Genomic DNA, 21374 nt, shown 5'->3' on the forward strand with positions numbered 1-21374 from the left:
TGTTGTTGATGTTGTTGATGTTGTTGATGTTGTTGATGTTGTTGATGTTGTTGATGTTGTTGATGTTGTTGATGTTGTTGATGTTGTTGATGTTGTTGATGTTGTTGATGTTGTTGATGTTGTTGATGTTGTAGTTTTTGTCGGTTATGTTTATTATGTTGACGTTTTTGATGTGATTAATGTTGTTGATTATGATATTGTTAATGTTGTTGATCTTGCTTTTGTTGACGCAATTTTCAAGATCAACAACAAGCCACTTCACCCTACCGGTAAGATATGTGTGCACTTTTCGCTTTCACGATGCAATTACTAACAGTCGCAGAAAGAAAGATACGAAGAAACGGTGCAGAAATCGCACACAAAAAGAAGAGTCTCATTAGCATTCTGCATAATTGGAATAATGTCATTAGGAGGACGGTCGCCGCGGTCCAGCTTGCAGGTCTTGGCGCGCGCGCCAGCTTGTAAAAGCTCACTGTCCACAAGGAAGAGCATCGTTGGCTCCCTCTTCGGTAGGTACATTCGGTGGTCATTAGATTGAATATTTCATCTCTGAAGGTACCCGGGTCCCCGTCCGTCCTAGGTATTCCGACATGGTCTCCCAGGTCTTGTTTTGTGCCGAGGCATCCCGCTGATTCGAGCGCGATTGCCCAAGAGTTGAACAGTTGGGCGCGCGCGCGCCGCAGCTATTTAACGATATTTCAAAAGCGTTGTAGTTTCGTGAAGAAATGGTAGCAGCTACACAAGCTTGGCCGGGTGCTTCTGAACTAACTAATAGGGAAGCATTTTCAGCAGATAAAGACGAGACAGTAGCGGCACGAAAACATAAAAAAAATCCCCAGGAATTTGCTCGACTGAACATATGCACGATCAAAGTCTAGTTTGCCCTGGCCAACTTCTGTCCAATATTGTGCAGACCACCCACGAAGACGGCGAACAACGAGACTTGTACTGCCAACTGAGGGGACTTTGACCGATCACCGGGCTGAGCAGATATGGCGTGAGCATGGCCCCCGATTAGCATATTAGTTGTAACACCTGAAAAAAAACCAGCGCGCGCTCGACGAGAGTCCAGTTCAGGGGGAACCACGATGAGCAATCTGATTGGTTGAAGATCGCAACCCGAAGGCGGACTTGGCCAATAATGAGGCCCGAGCCGCCGAAAAAAAAACTGTCCTCTCATAGGAGAAATCTAATACCACAAGATGTGGTCAACCGCGCTGGCTGGGAAGAAAGGCCCCCGATGTCTTCGGTTGAGCTTGTGCGGGGGATACCTTAAGTGAGTATGCAAATATTTAATCCGGGACTGGTCGTCGCGGCCAGAGCAGATCAACCCGAGACACGCACCAAACTAATATATGTTGGAGGCAGTGGCCGAAAGTGGTCTAGCTGGTTCGTTATTTAAATTTGTATGGAGATTTTGATTGGTTTTGGTTACGCCCGCTAAATTTGGAGACGACCGGAGAGTGGACAACTGAAAGAACTGCGCAGTTGGTCTCCTCCAACTCTTCGTCAATAGTTGGGGCAGCTGAAAAAACACCAAATTACGTAATTTAATGACCACCCAGTTTTCCTCTTACAAAAATCTCTTAATTGACAATTTTCATCGATCAAGAACCATGAATCAACCCCGCAAGAGACAATCCCCCTTAACCTAAAACTTTCCATTTTCTCCCCCACACACGTGCGCGTGCGCACATTTCTCAAACCCTCTGGGAGTGTCATCCTAGATTCTCGATTAAAATTCACCACGAAGTGTCGTCTAGCGCAAACACCTCTTTTTTTGTGAGCCACAGCATAGACAATGCGAATAAATTTGTCACCCATCATCGCCGCGCACTCCTCCAAACTGCATAACCTTAAAACAATAGGCCTCTTCCTCTGCTCTGGTGCTGATGCCATAGGGAGTGTGACATTAATTTCTGGCAGACGACAACGACGACGACGAGATGAAATGGGCGCGATGGAACGTCTTCAAACTCGAGTTTTCGGTGGGTTGTGTGAAGAGGACTATCAAAGATCAAAGGCGTCTTCTTCGTTGCACACACACCACACCGGAAGAGTGGTGATCATCAACCTCATCTAGAGTTGATGCTCTTCGCGAAAACTATGGCGTAAAGTCGTCACGTACCAAACCTTAACCTCTTTTTCAACTCTACATTCCTAGTTGTTCTTGGAACAACTTTAAGAAATCTTTGAACAACATTGCCTATCCAAACTCCAACCTCCCTTCTGGGCACTTCCGATCGCAATCATAAACAGTACCTCAGATATCGCGCAACTCGCGGTGCTAATTGCCGGTGAAAATGACGCGGGGCGGTACCGGAAGATCATCAACCAACAAACTCAAACCGGCCTGCCCATCAACCATCAACTTGCTGCAGATGTGGATCTCGCAATCTCGCGCGCCTAAACGTTCGACATTAAATTTAACGTTCAAACAATTCCAGTTTTCCACGGCACGGAGTCCAGCGCCTGTCGTCAGCTCTCTTTCCAGAGAGGTACAACAAGAAGGAAGTCACCCAACGAGAGAGGGAAAAAAACGCCAAAAACCCCTCCGACAGGCAGTGTAAGCAAGGCGTAAAAATGTGCTAAACTTGTAGTAATCTTCATAATTACGGTGGGAACTGCCGAAGACCCCAGAGTGGCGCCACGCCGTGTGAAGAGAGGGACCCGTTGATGGACAAGCAAACAGGTGCGCGGGAGAAAGACCAAGTTGATCGACGATGGAACGGAAATTGACAGACTAAACAGACCGGGCGCTTTGTGTGTGTTTTGTTCGAAGCAGTGCGGTCAAGATGAAAAACAAAGAGTTTGTTGGAGGGGAACTAGGCTTAACACATCAAATCGGTAATGATTCGCGCGAGTTGCACTTTGTTTCACTTTTTACGCCGCAGAGGTGTGAAAATTGTCGGAAAAACGGGGGCCAGAGGTTTTCCTGTCGCGAGTGTTTACGCGCCCGGCGAGAGGAAAAGTGAAGCTGGGAAAAGTCACACTTTGAGGTGAGAATGGTGAAGACGGTGTGGAATTGGAGTTGGAGTCAGTAGAGTCGAAACTTTTTGAGGACGCGAAGTCTACAAACTCAGTTGAGTTTGATCCTTAAGCAGGAGTTGAATTCAAGTTCGAAGGTATTTTATGTATAATTTATAATGTTTTTCGGCAATCGACCTGAAATTGAATATTTTTGACGAACTAAAGGAGCAATTCTCAACGAAATCAGCCAATTTCGAACATTTTTATTTTTTGTATTTTTTTTATTTGGCTCAAAATTTGTGGGGGCCTTTTTTATGACCAATACAAGTCTCCAAACAATTTTGGCAGCTGTCCATACAAAAATGGTACGCAAATATTTAAACAGCTGTAACTTTTGAGTGAATTTTCTGACCAATTTGGAGTCTTCGCCAAAGTTGTAAGAATTGTTGAGGACTATTGAGAAAAAAATAGGTACACGGATTTGATTTTTTAATAAACATTTTATTGACAAAAACCTAATTTCCCAAACCCGCAACTTTTGAGCAATAGAGAAGTATGGTCAAAAATTCTGCCGTCAAGTTATATTTTTTTGAAAAAATAGTGATTTTTGGAAAAAATCGAAATTTTACAAAAATAAACTTTCAGTGGCTATATCTTGAAAACGGAGCCCTTTTTCAAAAAAATCTTAAAAGTACTTTTCGATTTTAAATTCAATTTTACATAAAAGATAAGAAAAATCTCGAAAATCATAAAATACTTATTATGAGAAATTGAGTTTTTGTGAAAAAAATTATAATAAAAAACAGCTAAAAATAAATTCCGTGTACCTATTTTTTCTCAATAGTCATCAACAATACCTACAACATTGCCGAAGACACCAAATTGGTCAGAAAATTCAATTAAAAGTTACAGCTGTTTAAATATTTACGTACAGCTGTCAAAATTGTATGGAGACTTGTGTGGATGAACCAATGACACAAACTTGCTTCTTTGGTCATAGGGAAGGTCCCCACAAAGTTTGAGCCAAATCAAGCTTAATTCTATGTTTGGACGGTAAATAAAGTCGGAGTCGAAGTTGAGAAATTATGAGATTTTTGAACCAGCAGGGTTGTACACTTGTACAGTCAAAATCAGTGAAGATAGATTTTTTTTTGAGGAAACGGAGTTTGAATTGATAAATTTTAAGAGGTCATCAAGCTTAACTTAATTTTTTATTTGGATGGGAATGAAAGTCGGAGTTGAAATTGACAAATTTAGTGTTTTTTGAACCAGCAGGGTTGTACAGTTAAAATCAGTGAAGCTTGAGTTTTTTATGGAACTGAAGTTGGAGTTTAAAAATTGTGGGAAGATTAATTTTATACTTGACCGGGAATCAAAAAACGGATTTCAAGTTTACAAATTTTAAGATTTTTGAACCAGCAAGGTTATACAGTCAAAATCAGTTAAGTTCGAGATTGTTTAGGAACTGAAATTGGAATTGACAAATTTTGCAGAAGCCTCCGAGCTCAGTTTATTTTGCCTTCCTCACTGAGGTAAGGCTATATTTTCTCCAGCAGAGTTGTACAGTCTAATTGAGAATGTAGAGGAGCAGGAACTGGAATTGTCAATTTTTGGGAAGCCACCAAACTCAGATTAATTTTCTATTTGGACGGGAATCAAAGACGAAGTCAAAGTTGACAAAATTTAAGTTTTTTTAACCAGCTGAGTTGTACAGTCAAAATCAGTTAAGTTTCAGTTTTTTTAGGTACAGGAGTTGGAGTTGATAAGTTCTGAAAAGCTACTGAGCCCAGCTTAATTTTATATTTGGTCGGGAATAGCTGGAGTTGATGAAATTGAGAATTTTTTTTTAATTTGAAGTCTGAAGTTAGAATTAATTTTGTGGAAATATTTTGCCCAGCATTCAAGATTTCATAGAAATGGCCACCAAAGGGTTAAACGCCCCCTCACGAAAAGCAAGAAAACGCTCACTAAACGCTCCGTACCGTGACCAGTGAAACGTCCAATAAACGGGCTCTCCACCGCCGAGGTGAGAATATGAAGCCATCGCGATGAAGCTCATCATCGCCGCCGCAGAGGGGGTTCAGAGGTGAGCGGGGTGCGAGAGGTGATAATTACCCGGACGATTAAGCTTCACTTTCGTCCCAGGCGCTTGATGGTATCAAAGAGTCATTAGCGGGGTTCGTCGCTTGACGGCGAAGAGCGGTGAAGGGGCTGGAGGGTAACGTTTTTATGGACGTGTCATTTCCGCCTGAACCGACAGAGAGAGGGGGCCAGTATAAATAATAAACTTATTATTAACCTTTTCGGGGTGGGATGCCGACGGAGTCGGCCCAAACAACACGATCGCACTTCATTAGCGCGCGAGCGCTCAGGGAGCGCGTTGATAAAGATGGTAGCGTTTTTTTCGGAGCTTAAGGACCGGAAAATGGTTTTATGAGCTAAATCTCGCGCGCGGGAGCTACCGAAAATGAATTAGTTTATGATTAATTGTTAACTCTATGCAAATAGACCGCGCGAGCGAGCGAGCGGATGGGATGGGAGATAAAGTGTGGCGACTTGGGCGCAGCAGGTTCGTCGCTTCTGTCTTTTTTTCAGAAGGGTGAGGTAGGGGTTGGGGAGGTGTTAAATTACACAACTCCGAACGGAGAAGGACGGTCAGCGTGGGAACAACTTGGTAGATTCAGCGGGGAGTTGGAAGTGCATGCTGTACAAAGTGACTCATCTGCCACTGTCGTTCGGTAGCGACTTCAACGCTGAAGATGGACAGTTTTCTGCAAAGTCAAGGTCAGCTGGTGGGTGCGGTTCCAATTTCGTGAAGTTCAGAGTGGCGTTGGTTGACTCATCAACCGGTAGCGGATCAAGTCGTGTTGTAACTCGCTTGACGGAAGCTTCGCTACCTTCCATTTTTGGGACAACGAGATATGAGTTATTGAACGGTTCGCGTGGACCCCGCTGGGCTTCTACCGTCGCTGTCATCATTTCGGACAGTCGATTGAGTGCGAGGTCAATTTTCTAGCTGGTGGGATTATCTATTTCCCCGGCACCAGAGGAGCCTCATTAATTTGGGCCCCCTAATATCTTCCCCTGCTGGGCCCTGGCCGACCGTCGTCCATCATTGACGTTTGGGTGCGAAAAATTCCGAGGTGATCGGATTTTCTCACGATGGTCACCGCCGCTGGAGGGCTTCTGGCGTTACGCGATGGTTTAGAGGCTTGGCTGCACTAATATTGTAACTTTACGTGGTAACAGCCAGCGGTTCCCATGAATTGGGAGTTGAACCTTCGATACGGTATCTTCGAAACCGATAACACTACTCGACAAAACAAAACTTGTGTCAAGGGATTCACGATATCTCATCGGTTCCTCAGAGAAAAGGCATCCCCGAATCCGATGCAATCGACAGAATTTGATTTTATGTCCACACGGACTGATGCGAATGTGGTAAATTTTTTAACATAAAAAAATCGAACAATTTAAAAAAAACCATGCGTCTCCTCCCAACTATATGAGCCATCTACAAAAATATGGAAGCGCCTGGTGCATGGCCATTTCCTTTGAGCACAACGGAAACAACCAATACAAATGTATAAAAAAGTTGTCAAGTTCGGGGGGTCCACAGCTAGCATTTTTTGTACGATTATAAAAATAAATATTAAAAGTTTAAAATTAAAATATTTGAAAAACATTATTTTTTAAATTTATTTGTTTACTGAAATTTTATGTTTCTCAAAGGTCTATGGGTACTTCGGGATGTCCATGGTCATCTAAGGACTCCCTGGAGTTAAGATCTACGATTCTACAGTCGTAACAAGCAAGAGGTCGTCGGATTTTGACCCCGGATCATGTGCGTATAGCATCAGTGGATATGGTAGACTACTATATGAATGTAATGGGATGTCCATGGTCATCCAAGGACTCCCTGGAGTTAAGATCTACGAGTCTACCGCCGTAACAAGCAAGAGGTCGTCGGATTTTGACCCCGGATCATGTGCGTATAGCATCAGTGGATATAGTAGACTACTATATGAATGTGTTGGGATGTTCATGGTCATCCAAGGACTCCCTGGAGTTAAGATCTACGAGTCTACCGCCGTAACAAGCAAAAGGTCGTCGGATTTTGACCCCGGATCATGTGCGTATAGCATCAGTGCATATGGTAGACGACTATATGAATGTGTAGGGATGTCCATTGTCATCCAAGGACTCTCTGGAGTTAAGATCTACGAGTCTACCGCCGTAACAAGCAAGGGTTCGTCGGATTTTGACCCCGGATCATGTGCGTATAGCATCAGTGGATATGGTAGACTACTATATGAATGTAATGGGATGTTCATGGTCATCCAAGGACTCCCTGGAGTTAAGATCTGCGAGTCTACCGCCGGAACAAGCAAGAGGTCGTCGGATTTTGACCCCGGATCATGTGCGTATAGCATCAGTGCATATGGTAGACGACTATATGAATGTGTAGGGATGTCCATGGTCTTCCAAGGACTCCCTGGAGTTAAGATCTATGAGTCTACGGCCGTAACAAGCAAGAGGTCATCGGATTTTGACCCCGGATCATGTGCGTATAGCATCAGTGGATATGGTAGACTACTATATGAATGTGTAGGGATGTTCATGGTCATCCAAGGACTCTCTGGAGTTAAAATCTACGAGTCTACCGCCGTAACAAGCAAGGGGTCGTCGGATTTTGACGCCGGATCATGTGCGTATAGCATCAGTGGATATGGTAGACTACTATATGAATGTGTTGGGATGTTCATGGTCATCCACGGACTCCCTGGAGTTTAGATCTACAATCGATGTAAAGTTATCGAAATATTTAAGTTTGAACTTTGAACAAAAGTCTTTGCTTACCACTTTAGCCAAACGGCGACCTCTTTTTTGTTACGGCGGTAGACTCGTAGATCTTAACTCCAGGGAGCCCAACACATTTATATAGTAGTCTACCATATCCATTGATGCTATACGCACATGATCCGGGGTCAAAATCCGACGACCTCTTGCTTGTTACGGCGGTAGACTCGTAGATCTTAACTCCAGGGAGTCCTTGGATGACCATGACCTCTTGTATGTTACGGTAGTAGACTCGTAGATCTTAACTCCAGGGAGTCCTTGGAAGACCATGGACATCCCTACACATTCATATAATAGTCTACCATATCCACTGATGCTATACGCACATGATCCGTGGTCAAAATCCGATGACCTCTTGCTTGTTACAGCCGTAGACTCGTAGATCTTAACTCCAGGGAGTCCTTGGTTGACCATGAACATCCCAACACATTCATATAGTAGTCTACCATATCCACTGATGCTATACGCACATGATCCGGGGTCAAAATCCGACGACCTCTTGCTTGTTACGGCGGTAGACTCGTAGATCTTAACTCCAGGGAGTCCTTGGATGACCATGAACATCCCAACACATTCATATAGTAGTCTACCATATCCATTGATGCTATACGCACATGATCCGGGGTCAAAATCCGACGACCTCTTGCTTGTTACGGCGGTAGACTCGTAGATCTTAACTCCAGGGAGTCCTTGGATGACCATGACCTCTTGTATGTTACGGTAGTAGACTCGTAGATCTTAACTCCAGGGAGTCCTTGGATGACCATGAACATCCCTACTCCAGGGAGTCCTTGGATGACCATGGACATCCCTACACATTCATATAGTAGTCTACCATATGCACTGATGCTATACGCACATGATCCGGGGTCAAAATCCGACGACCTCTTGCTTGTTACGGCGGTAGACTCATAGATCTTAACTCCAGGGAGTCCTTGGATGGCCATGGACATCCCATTACATTCATATAGTAGTCTACCATATCCATTGATGCTATACGCACATGATCCGGGGTCAAAATCCGACGACCTCTTGCTTGTTACGGCGGTAGACTCGTAGATCTTAACTCCAGGGAGTCCTTGGATGACCATGACCTCTTGTATGTTACGGTAGTAGACTCGTAGATCTTAACTCCAGGGAGTCCTTGGATGACCATGAACATCCCTACTCCAGGGAGTCCTTGGATGACCATGGACATCCCTACACATTCATATAGTAGTCTACCATATGCACTGATGCTATACGCACATGATCCGGGGTCAAAATCCGACGACCTCTTGCTTGTTACGGCGGTAGACTCATAGATCTTAACTCCAGGGAGTCCTTGGATGACCATGAACATCCCAACACATTCATATAGTAGTCTACCATATCCATTGATGCTATACGCACATGATCCGGGGTCAAAATCCGACGACCTCTTGCTTGTTACGGCGGTAGACTCGTAGATCTTAACTCCAGGGAGTCCTTGGATGACCATGACCTCTTGTATGTTACGGTAGTAGACTCGTAGATCTTAACTCCAGGGAGTCCTTGGATGACCATGAACATCCCTACTCCAGGGAGTCCTTGGATGACCATGGACATCCCTACACATTCATATAGTAGTCTACCATATGCACTGATGCTATACGCACATGATCCGGCGTCAAAATCCGACGATCCCTTGCTTGTTACGGCTGTAGAATCGTAGATCTTAACTCCTGGGAGTCTTTAGATGACCATGGACATCCCGAAGTACCCATAGACCTTTGAGAAACATAAAATTTCAATAAACAAATAAATTTAAAAAATAATGTTTTTCAAATATTTTAATTTTAAACTTTTAATATTTATTTTTATAATCGTACAAAAAATGCTAGCTGTGGACCCCCCGAACTTGACAACTTTTTTATACATTTGTATTGGTTGTTTCCGTTGTGCTTAAAGGAAATGGCCAGGCACCAGGCGCTTCCATATTTTTGTAGATGGCTCATATAGTTGGGAGGAGACGCATGGTTTTTTTTAAATTGTTCGATTTTTTTATGTTAAAAAATTTACCACATTCGCATCAGTCCGTGTGGACATAAAATAAAATTCTGTCGATTGCATCGGATTCGGGGATGCCTTTTCTCTGAGGAACCGATGAGATATCGTGAATCCCTTGACACAAGTTTTGTTTTGTCGAGTAGTGTAATTGGATCAACTCAACGTCGCTGAGACAAAGTATTCGCGTTGATTATGTCACCCTCAAGGCACCTACACATGCCCGGCAAGGATTTCTAGCCCGCAAGGCATCCCTCAAACCGGTATTGCACCAATTTCGACACACCAACAACCGCGCTCAGAAACTCCAATTTCCGTAGGAGTGTCCAATTATGCAAATCTCTCGGCTGACACTTACCGCGTCAACTCACCGACTTCAATTCGATAGAGTTCGTCGGCGCCTTTCATCCTCTCGAGCTCTAGTTAGCTTCAATAAAACGCGCCGAACTTCAGCCTGATTGATTATATTTGCTCTCCAAACTCCACCGACGGGTCGGTCGCCGCACGGTGGCGTGAAGTATGCTCATTAGATACTCTGGCGGCCACCAAGTCAAACACCCAATTACCGCGTGGACATTCGCCGAATCTCGAGTGGCTCTTCGAGCACAAAAGAATGTAATCGCGGGCGCGAGCTCGCGCTCGCAAAGCATCGGAATTGGGTCAAAAGTAGGAAGATCATTGTCTAACGTCTATGAAATCGAAAACCCGAAGGTGTTCATCAGATGTCGTCGTCGTCGGTGTTCTATTGTATACGGAGAGTGATCCGGCAGAGATGTAAACAGCAGTGTCTCGGTGTTCGATTTCTCTTTCCGACAAAGTTGGCGAAGGCGCGAAGGTTGAAGAAAGAGATCTGTTGTCGCACGCGAGTTATTTGATTTGAGGTCTGTCATAGTTGCGAAGCATGTATCAATTATCTTCCTGGGTAATCTTCAATGTAGGTTCGGCGAGCTTTTCAACTTTTGTGGATACTTTATGAAGATGGTACAAATTTCAGTTGAAGAACAATTTGATTTTGAGCAATTCTCCAGTGCCAATTTGATGGAAAATAAATTTTGCATTTTTTTAAGTTGGATGAAAATTTCTTTTGTACTTCGTTCCGTAAACCAAAAAACACAATTTTAATCATCATTTTGTCCAAATCATTTACTATACAAATTTAGCAGCTGTCCATTGAAAAATGGTATGTGAAAATTCAAAAATCCGTATCTTCAAAGGAATTTGGTATATTTGGTGAACTCGGCAAAGTTATAAGTATGGCCATTTGTAAAAAAAATGATACACAGAAAAATTGCTAATTTAAATAGCAGTTTTTGTCACTATTGATTATTTTTAATGACATAAAATACAATTGAAACAAAAAATCAGAATCAGAATCAGAATAGAAATCTTTGATCGAAACAATATCATAACCTTCTGAAAGGGCCAAAACACTTATTTTTGACATTTAATGTTGGGGCGTATTTAAAAACTTCAAAACAATTTTCATTGAAAAGAGCAAAAAAATCACAAAATTTTCACTTTTTAAGATTAAAAAACGAACCAATAATTCCCAAGATTTCAATAATCAAAAAACGAGATCTTATTTGGCAACACTGAGAAAATCTCATTTTCCTATTTTTGGATTATTTTTGATCAAAATCAAAAATGTGAATAATTAAAAAAAGTACTTGTAGATTGCCAAATTAATTTGAAATGTTAAAATAAAATCAACATTTCTTTTTCAGTTTTCTACTTTTCAGCAATCAAATGGGTGCTGAAAAGTTGAACTTTTCAGAACTTGTTTCGAAAAGTAACACTTTTCAACATTTTTTTGATTTAAACGATTTATTGACAAAATACATGAAAATTCAACTTAAAATTTCACTCAATGGGTGTTTTTCGAAATTGCAAAAAATGTTGTATGGAACTCGTTGCAAAACTTGATTTTTTCAGCACTCGTCGTATTTATCCAACTCGGTGAACTTCGTTGGATAAATGTACGACTCGTGCTGAAAAAATCCTCTTTTTGCAACTTGTTGCATAAAATACTATTTTTAAACAAAAAGTGATTTGGAAATTCAACACACAAAAAAATCAGAGTATCTTTTTTTTCAATGTTGATTTCATACATCCATAGTTGTAGACTTGTCAAAGAAAAATGGTAAAGTTTTGGAGCTTTGCTGTTTTCAGGAAAAATGTTTCAAAAAGAATGGGACAAATTTTAAGTTTGTTGAAAATGAGGGTGGCTCACGATAAAAGTTTAAAGTAGATTTTTTTTTTGTTTTGTTTTAACACAGCAATTTATGATAAAGTTTCAAAGAAAAATTAAGTTCAGACCACATTTGAGACCCAAAAAAAAAACATTTTTAATTTAGAAAAACAATTTTGTACTTAAATCTTGTAAAAAATCGCGAGACAAATTTTAAACGTCAACCTACATTCTAAAAGGGAGATCTGGTTTGTATCGCTTAAAGTATCTCAAGGGTTTTGCCTTCCTCACTGAGGTAAGGCTATAATCCTGCTCTAAAAATGAACTTTTTATTAAAAGCTCAAAGACCCACCTTTATGTATACATATCGACTCAGAATCGAAAACTGAACAAATGTCTGTGTGTGTGTATGTGTGTGTGTATGTGTGTGTGTATGTGTGTGTGTATGTGTGTGTGTATGTGTGTGTGTATGTATGTATGTGACCAAAATTCTCACTGAGTTTTCTCAGCACTGGCTGAACCAATTTTGACCAAACCAGTTGCATTCGACTTGGTTTAGGGTCCCATACATCGCTATTGAATTGTTTGAAGTTTCGATAACTAGTTCAAAAGTTATGTATAAAAATGTGTTTTCACATATATCCGGATCTCATTTATATGCATGTAAATGATATCCGGATCCATCATCCGACCCATCGTTGGTGAGGTAATCAAGAGACCTTTCCAACAAGTTCACAACATTGAAGAACTGGCAGCCCTGTCTCGAGTTATGACCACTTAAGTGATATTTATGTACTTTTTTGAAGCCGGATCTCACTTAAATGTATGTAAACGATGTCCGGATCCATCATCCGACACATCGTTAGTTAGGTAATCAAGAGACCTTTCCAACAAGTCCACAACATTGAAGATCTGGCAACCCTGTCTCGAGTTATGACCACTTAAGTGATATTTATGTACTTTTTTGAAGCCGGATCTCACTTAAATGTATGTAAACGATGTCCGGATCCATCATCCGACACATCGTTAGTTAGGTAATCAAGAGACCTTTCCAACAAGTCCACAACATTGAAGATCTGGCAACCCTGTCTCGAGTTATGACCACTTAAGTGATATTTATGTACTTTTTTGAAGCCGGATCTCACTTAAATGTATGTAAACGATGTCCGGATCCATCATCCGACACATCGTTAGTTAGGTAATCAAGAGACCTTTCCAACAAGTCCACAACATTGAAGATCTGGCAACCCTGTCTCGAGTTATGACCACTTAAGTGATATTTATGTACTTTTTTGAAGCCGGATCTCACTTAAATGTATGTAAACGATGTCCGGATCCATCATTCAACCCATCGTTGGTGAGGTAATCAAGAGACCTTTCCAACAAGTCCACAACATTGAAGAACTGGCAACCCTGTCTCGAGTTATGACCACTTAAGTGATATTTACGTGCTTTTTTGAAGCCGGATCTCACTTAAATGTATGTAAACGATGTCCGGATCCATCATTCAACCCATCGTTAGTTAGGTAATCAAAAGACCTTTCCAACGAGTTCACAACATTGAAGATCTGGCAACCCTGTCTCGAGTTACGACCACTTAAGTGATATTTATGTGCTTTTTTGAAGCCGGATCTCACTTAAATGTATGTAAACGATGTCCGGATCCATCTTCCGACCCATCGTTGATTAGGCAATTGAAAGGCTTTTCCAAAGAGTCCAAAACATTGAAGATCTGGCAACCCTGTCTCGAGTTATGACTATTTTAGTGATATTCATGTACTTTTTTGAAGCCGGATCTCACTTAAATGTATGTAAACTATGTCCGGATCCATCATCCGACTCATCCTTGGTTAGGCAATTGAAAGGCCTTTCCAAAGAGTCCAAAACATTGAAGATCTGGCAACCCTGTCTCGAGTTATGATCACTTAAGTGATATTTATGTACTTTTTTGAAGCCGGATCTCACTTAAATGTATGTAAACGATGTCCGGATCCATCATCCGACACATCGTTAGTTAGGTAATCAAGAGACCTTTCCAACAAGTCCACAACATTGAAGATCTGGCAACCCTGCCTCGAGTTATTACCACTTAAGTAATATTTGTGTACTTTTTTGAAGCCGGATCTCACTTAAATGTATGTAAACTATGTCCGGATCCATCATCCAACCCATCGTTGGTTAGGCAATTGAAAGGCCTTTCCAATGAGTCCACAACATTGAAGATCTGGCAACCCTGCCTCGAGTTATTACCACTTAATTGATATTTATGTTCTTTTTTGAAGCCGGATCTCACTTAAATGTAGGTATACGATGTCCGGATCCATCATCCAACCCATCGTTGGTTAAGCATACGAAAGAACTTTCTAAAGAGTTCAAAACATTGAAGAACTGACAACCCAGTATCGAGTTATTACCACATAAGTTATATCTGTGTTTTTTTCTGAATCTAAAAAAAAGCTGAAATGTGTGTCCAAACCACTCATATTACCCATTTTTGGTAAAAAGTGAGGAAGGCATCAACCACATAGGTGGATTAGGTTAGTTTTTTTTTATAATCTTGGGATATTCCTAATGAAATTCTAAAATTGTCAAACCGTAAGTTTTTCCATGTAAATTTGACCACAGAAATTTAAAATGCCCTCAAAATTTATGGAGATAGTAAAAATATCGTTTTTTTTCTTCATGTTTTGGGTCTCTATGGGTAGATATGATTATTCTACATTAGGGTGACAAGAGAAAAAAAATTAAATTTAGGAAATTCTCAAGAGATACATTCGAGGAATATTTTTGGGATTTTTTCTCTCCTGGAAAGTTGTATGTACAATAGGGTGACAATAAAAACAAAAATGACATCAGGGATACCCTCTGACTCGAATCTTTAGGCAATCATATGTAACTGTGTCAATTTTGAGTTTCACTGATTTTCTGAAAATCCATGGTTGCTGTGATACCACTTCTGAAAGAAAACCAAAATGATAAAAAAATGATCTAGAGCTTAAAGGGCCTACAATCATTTTTTGTTTTGTTTTTGAATACCTCTAACTCAAAAAAAAAACGAAGTTGACTTTATAGCTGTCGGTCACCATTGCTAGTACCAACCACTAGTGTCTTCCTTTTAATCTACAAGGACTTCGCCGCCCTGGGCTCCTAAGTGTATGAAAGTATGGCACGAAACGACGGCGCCGAATACCCATATTTACACAAAGAATTTTAGAGCGCCCGCCGCTGGATTCGAACCTCTAACTCAAGGTGGTTTCAAAAACACCCAAACAGCAGACATTTTAAATTTTGCTCAAAGGACTTTTTCTAAAAAAATAGAGTCGAATTTTTAAGTGACATTAACTCAGCAACCAAACGTCCTTTATTTTATGTCTTAAAAGCAACTATCGTGAAATTTATCGAACATCATCAATAAATCTTGGAACTCAAATATGACCTCAAAAATGCATTGAAGTGATCTGGAAATTTATACGTTTTATTTTTTAATTTTACTTATATGGGGTCGTTGGATATAAATCCAAAGCTCATCTGATTCTACAATGTTCCAACACCAGTTCCGGTCTCCATCATAAAAGAGGACAATTCCGGTCGCTCATACCTAACACTCTTAACAACAGCTTCAACCTCCAACTGTGCCACAAACCTTGTCTAAACTCACCCGCCAAGTGCCCGCTGTTGAACACCATCCTGATGGTACACCGACAAACCCGCCGCAACTTCAACCCCATGCTAATGAGCAAATCAAACAATATTTTGTAAAACTTGCACGAGTGCGCCCGCGCGCACATACTTACCGTCTTGAAACAATAGCTGATTGTGTCTCGTTTGAAGAAGCAAAAAATCCGATCCTCCCACGGTCGTTATTAGACGCGCAGCGCGTCTACGACGCGTCTGTCGCAAACCTCGTTTATGCTTGCTGGAAGTTATGCTAAATGGCCTCAACACTGGGGCAGGTCGTGTATTGCATCAGGATGGATGTTGCTACCGAGAGCTACAACTTGACATTCAAATGAGCGTTGTGACGACCTAATAGTGCGCAATTTTTGGGGCTGAGAGATTCACGCGCGGAAGATGAGCCCACGGGGATGGGCTTCTTTTTTGCTTCTCAGAGCGTCCACTCGGAGGTCGCGCCGAGGCTTATCTTAAGCGTTGGCCGTGGCCTTTTGGAGCGAACGCACGCTTTTTGATCGTCACTGGGAAGATCTACGAGATGCGCGAGAACGTGGTTGATGGGTTTAACGCTGAGCGGGTTGGGATTTACATGACGGATGACTTAATGTCACGCGGGTGTTGACTTTTGTAGATCTCCGAACATGTGTGGCATTTATTGAGACATTTTGGGAGCGCGTGAGGTGCACCCAAAGATGGCATTTTGAACTTGATCTGGATTGGAGACGACTTGAGAACACATTCAAAAAGATCACCCTTATTGAAGAACTCTTAGTTTATGAGAAATTGCCAGAGATTATGTATGAAGAACTATTGAGTTCTTCAAAAAAATACTACACGAATGTTTCATTGAAGGTCTTCAACTCATTACACATCCTCCAAAGAGCAAGGCCATCTCCTTCTGGAAGTGCCTCCTCTCAAAACCTCTCAAAAAACTAGTTCGCCCTTATCGTCTGTTACGCATCTCGAACATGTCCAACGGACTGTTGTTCAACAACATCTATCAAAGACCTCCAAGTCCCGCCGAGATCTTCCTGGTTTCCTCGCTCAAGATGAACACGAAACGACCAGATCTCCTTCGTCGTCGACGATGATGTAGTTGTTTTATTCTGCAAGATCTGACGACACCCCGGCCCCCGAAAGCCTTAATATTAATTAATAACTCTTTCAGATCATATTATAATCATCCATTCACACTGGTTCGCGATCGTACCCCACAAAAAAATAAACCTAAAAATAAATGTAACTTCAAGCGCGTAGACTAAAACACTGACCACCTCCTCCTTCTTCTCTCGTTCCGCCACAGATTCGGACACCAGCTCTGTCACTCCAGATATCATCATCGGGCTGTGCCAAAAAAAAAACTGCCTCGCCATCGCCGCCGTTGGTGGAACCTTGAAAAAATCAATCAACCGGCCCCCAAACAACTGCCGTACTGACCAGCAACAAAAAAAATATGAATCTACTCTAATCTCGCCCAAGTTGGAACAAAACAGGCCGTAACGAGACGGTGATCTTAATTTTTGCGGTATTGTTTCTACTGCTACGAGAAGGTGTCCGGACCTCACCAAGCAACGCAGAATTGGCCGAAGGTGAGTTGTGCTGCGACAAATTTGATACTTCTTTTTTTTGTGTGTGTTGTGGTTTCGGGGTGAAGATTTGGCTCTGCTGGCGGGGACGCAGAAAATTAAGAAGTGCGTGGGCTTTTGGGGGATTGCCGAGTTTGGAACGAAGAGTTGACGGTCCCCGAGTTGGAAGGGATGTCAGTTGTGGTATGATTTGGGTATTCTCTTAGGGATTTTTTATGGAGGACTAGAGGTTTGAAGTAGATCATATTCACTTTACGAAGAAATATCCAGATCTAAATGAAGAATTGAAGGTTTAACTTCAAACGAGGACAAGAGGTACTCTTTGAAAAGTATTCAACAAGACTTGATTGTATGTACGTATGTGATATCTGAGAATTCTATGAAGACCTAGAAATAATGAGTTTGATAGGCCTTAGCAACTTTATATGAAGAATATCATGGACTTTATTTCGATATTTCTATCGGCGATAATCTTATCGCCGATAATGGACGATAACTCATTTTTAAAATCTTTCTAAAATCGGCTATATTTTTTGAAAATTTAGATAGTTCCCAAGTATAAATATGTACTCAAAATGTTAACAAAATACCGTTTTATTTCAAAAATACTCAAACTTTCATGATTTTCAATATGGGATCAAACGAAGCGAAATTTTGTATGCTTTTTATTTGAGATTTTTTTCGGAAAATACAAAACATTCCACAAAATATCGTAGTTTTTCGAAAACACTAAAATTTTCATAATTTGCAAAACAAAAACAAAAATAAGCAACATGAGTATCAAACGAATCAAATTTTGGTATGTTTTTTTTTTACTCTATAAAAAAAAATAATGGAATTTTCACAAAATATCTTATTTTTGCGAAAATAATCTATTTTTTATAATTTGCAAAATGGATATTGAAAGAAACCAAATTTGGTATGCTATTTTTTGAGTTTTTTTTAAACACTAAAATTTTCACAAAATACCGTATTTATTCGAAAATACTCAAATTTTCATAATTTGTAAAATATAAAAAAAAAATCAATTTGGGTTGCAATTGTAGCGAAATTATATATGTTTTTACACTTTATTAATGTATTTTTATAAAATACTAAAATTTTCAAAAAATACCGTTTTTCTTCAAAAATACTCAAATTTCATAGTGTGCAAAATACAAAAAAAAATCGCATCATGAGTATAAAACGTTGCGAAAGTTTTTTATAGTATTTTTATAAAATACTACAATTTTCACAAAATACCGTTTTTATTCGAAAATACTCAAATTTTCACAATATGCAAAACGGGTATCAAACGTAGCGGGATTTTGCATGCTTTATGCAAACATTCAAATTGTGTATGCAACATTTTGCTTCGTTTGATACCCATATTGCAAATAAAAAAATATTTAAAAAAATACGCTATTGTGTGAAAATTTCAGCATTTTACAAAAAAAAACTCTAACAAAGTGAAAAAGCAAAAAAAAACGCTTCGTTTGCTATCCATATTGCAATTTTTAAAATTTGACTATTTTCGTAAAATTCGCTATTTAACGATTTTTTTTATATTTTACTGAAAAAATACCTTATATTAAGCATACAAAATTTTGCTTCGTTTGATACCCATGTTGCAAATTGTGAAAATTGTAGTATTTTATAAAAAAAATACGTTATTTTGTGATAATTTTAGTATTTTTAAAATAGAGATGTTAATGTGAAAAAGCAAACAAAATTTCATTTCATTTGAATTTATACTGCAAATTATGAAAATGGAAGTATATTCTTATAAAGAACGGTATTTTGTGCAAATTTTAGTATTCTACAAAAAAAAACTCTATTAATGTGAAAACGCCAACCAAATTTCATTTCGTTTGATACCTATATTGCAAATTATGAAAATTTGAGTACTTTCAAAAAAATACGATATTTTGTGAAAATTTAAGTATTTAAAAAAGCTTTCAAAAAAGCAAACAAAATTTGGCTTCGTTTGAAATACATATTGCAAATTATGAAAATTTGAGTATTTTCGCAAAAATACGATATTTTGCGAAATTTTTTAATATATTTTTTTAATAAAGCGAAACAATATGGAAAAATTTGCTTCGTTTGATATTTATATAGCAAATTATTGTATTTTAGTATTTGCAAATTTGATTTCAGTTATTTCGAAAAAATATGCTTTTTTGTGAAAATTTTAGTATATAAAAAAAACTTAAAAAAAACAAAATTTCGCTTCGTTTGATCCCATATTGCAAATTATGAAAACATTAGTAATTTAAAAAAAAGGTATTTTGTAAAAATTTAAGTATTTAAAAAAAGTCTCAAAAAAAAGAATACAAAATTTAGCTTTGTTTGATATCCATATTGCAAATTATGAAAATTTGAGTATTTTCGCAAAAATACGGTATTTTGTGAAAATTCTAATTTTTAATATTTTTTTTTAATAAAGTGAAAAAAACATGTAAAAATTTGCTTCGTTTGATACCACATTGCAAATTATTGTTTTTTTTTTAACATTTGCTGATTTGGAAAATTTTAGTATTTTCGAAAAAATACGCTTTTTGTGAAAATTTTAGTAATTTAAAAAAACTCTCATTAAAACAAAATTTTGCATTGTTTGAAACCCATATTGCAAATTATGAAAATGTGAGTAAAAAATATATTTTGTGAACTATTTTGAGTGCATATATTACTTTGAAGCTTACTAGATTTTCAAAAACCGTATTCTTAGTGAAAGCATTGAAAATGTAACATGATTTTGTTAAAATTAAGTCGATTTAGAAAGATTTTAAAAATGAGTTATCGTACATTATCGCCGATAGATTTATCGAAATAACGATAACGATCGATCGAGCCTCGATAATTTTATCGTTAACAACCTTGGTTTATATGAAGAGCAATTTTAATATATTGTTATATTATGAAGAAGATTCTATACGATTGATTACATGGAGTGCAACAAGTATCTAGCTTGATATGGATCAGGACATTATATGAAGAAGATTTTGGACTCTATTAGATGAACTACCTGAGGATTACATGAAGAGCAACAAGTATTCAAATTGATTTGCTTCATGAACATTTCATTCTCTTTAGGATTTACTCCCTTAGAATTACATAAAGAGCAACAAGTTTTGATATGCTTCAGGAACATTAAATATAAATTTTGCTGTGATTTCAAAATTCTTCACTATATAAGATTCGCATGGATCAAATCATGTAAACTCAAACGAAACTCATCAAGACATCCCGTTACATCGCCCCACTCGGACATCACTCAATCACTGTTAGACTCATCCGGCAACAACGATTTGACATGTACCGGGGGAGTTGATGTTCATCGCAGCATCTCCCACAAACCCCCTCTACTCACCTCTTCCCCACACCAATCAAACCAAAATCAAAAATTCACTTTTATTTGTTAATCTGGTTTGTCTGATTTTGCGGGGACCCTGCTTTGCATTCGATGATGGATGATGGGTGATAGATTTGGACACACCGTTGCCAGATCCAGTTTCGGAGCGACTAATACCCGATGGCTAGCGGACCGCGGCGGCGGCGATCTTCACCGCAGAGCGCTGGCTCGCAAAACCGGAACGGAATTGGAGATGGGCGAAGATTTTCGGTTTAAGATGACAGCGACGTCGTTGTTGTTTGCCAGCGCTGCTGTGATTCGATACATATTTTGAAGGCTGTTTGAAAGATTTAATTAATAAGAGTTCACTTTTTCTCCCTTCGCGCGCCCACAAACCTCATGAGATCTTGGCGATTGGGACGTCTCGTTCGATCACGGACGCTTTGACAGGGGCTTGTGGAGGCTCAGGCTTTGAGTTTGTGATGTTTTGCCGATATGAGAACGAAAGTGGGAAATGGTAATGTGATTAGAGAAGCTCGGGTGGAGAAGCCTTAGATGGGGTGGTTGTGTTCAGGGATGACGGGGTTGAGCTTCATGAGAAACAAGATTGTGAGTAATGAATTGGTTTTAGCTGAAAGATTATTGACCGTGGAGTAGCTCTTAAGATTGTTAGCGGACTTGATAATCAGGTTTTGGGTACATTTATGATCATTGTATGAGAAAGATCATGGACTCTAAA

The 21374-nt window shown here is 39.5% G+C and overlaps 1 protein-coding gene across 2 annotated transcripts in view; it reads left to right on the plus strand.

The window, feature by feature from the left end:
* LOC6041786 (transcription factor hamlet) overlaps positions 1 to 21374 on the plus strand; it is a 133135-nt gene that overhangs the window by 49545 nt on the left and 62216 nt on the right. For both annotated transcript variants that reach the window (XM_038255286.1, XM_038255284.1), the window contains exon 3: positions 17019 to 17304. The gene's annotated coding sequence lies outside the window, so the exon portion shown is untranslated. The remainder of the gene's footprint in view (positions 1 to 17018; positions 17305 to 21374) is intronic.

Source organism: Culex quinquefasciatus, chromosome 2, assembly GCF_015732765.1.
Source record: "Culex quinquefasciatus strain JHB chromosome 2, VPISU_Cqui_1.0_pri_paternal, whole genome shotgun sequence".
In the NCBI taxonomy this organism is placed as follows: Eukaryota; Metazoa; Arthropoda; class Insecta; order Diptera; family Culicidae; genus Culex; species Culex quinquefasciatus.